Raw genomic sequence first — 1,525 nt, forward strand, 5'->3', positions numbered from 1 at the left:
AACACAGAGAAACACAGAGAAACACAGAGAAACACAGTACCAGGGAACACAGGCTCTGCAGTAACGGAGCGGAGAGGAGCAAAGGTCTACAAACTGCTAGACAAAGACTAAATGTTGTAATTTTTTCAGAGACGCTCAGTGACCTAGGAGAGAACACAGATGGGCAAGTAAATGACATAGAAATACGTGACAATAAAACTGAAAGGTCAACAGAGAAGAAAAATGAAATACCAAACAAGTAGAAATTCTGGAACTGATTATCATAATTACTTAAATTTAAAAAAAAAAACAAATAGACAAGCACAAAGTCCAGTGAATGTCAACAGCAGAGCCAATCTGGCAGGAGAATGTGACTTCCAGGACTGACTGGGTCAAATGACACAGACAAGGAAGAAACAGAAAAGCAATGACAATGGAGTGAATAAGCTATGCATTGTAGGGACTTAAGAAGAAGAGAGCAAAGGACAGAAACAATGACGGAGAAGCTCTCATTTTGGGTGAGAACTCAGCACCCAGAACAACAAAGCTCAAATATCTCCAGTAGGACCACCATAGAACCAGAAGGACCATCTTAGGAGCAGCATGACCACCATAGAACCAGAAGGACAATCATAGGACCAGAAGGACAACCATAGGACCAATAGAACCATCATAGGACCAGTAGGACCACCATGTTGCCATTAAATTGACAGAGGTCAATAAAACAGAAAAAATTGAAAGCAGCAAGAAAAAGTGACTGGGAAGAGGCAGCCTACACAAGACTATGGATGGCTTGCTCATGCTCAGACAGGGCAGATGGTATAGTCAAAGGGTTGAAAGGAGTTGGATATGGTGTACACACCTGTAATCGAGCACTCAGGAGGCTGAGACAGAATATGAGTGAGTTGGAGGCCACTGTGGGCCACGTGAAGAGACTTTGTCTCAAAAATCAGTGCTCTCTCCTCCCCTACCAAATCCAACCAAGGAATTCTGTGGCGGGCAAAGATCTGCTTTCTAAAAAAAGAAATATCGATGACTCCTGTCCCAGATAACAGCTGAGGTTGGCCATCATGAGACCTGCCTTCTAAGAAATGCTTCAGAGAAGTTCCTGAGAACCGTAACATGAGTGCAGATGTAAATCCCGTGGGCAAAGTTCAGAGTGTCCCCGCCTCACAGCCGCAGTATGAGGCTCACCAAGGCAGCTAATCACAAAAAGGCCAACTTTAACAAGTGTTGGTGTGAATGCAGACAAAAGCTAATTTTCAACATTACCCCTGAAAACATAAATTGGTAGAGCCATCATGGGAAACAATATGGAATTTCTGCAGAAAGGTATAAATAGTATCACACCAGATGAAGACCAGGAAGGCCACACAGCGGGTAAAGTACTTGCCATGCAAGTGTGAAGACCTAAGCTTGAATCTCTGTATGTCTAATATTCCTGCACTTCTATGATGAGTGGAGGAGACAACAGAATTCCTGTAAGCTAGCATGCTAGCTAGACTGGCATAGACAGTGGACAACATTAAGAGACTTTATCTCAGAC

The sequence above is a fragment of the Mus pahari genome, chromosome 20 (assembly GCF_900095145.1).
Source record: "Mus pahari chromosome 20, PAHARI_EIJ_v1.1, whole genome shotgun sequence".
Lineage (NCBI taxonomy): Eukaryota > Metazoa > Chordata > Mammalia > Rodentia > Muridae > Mus > Mus pahari.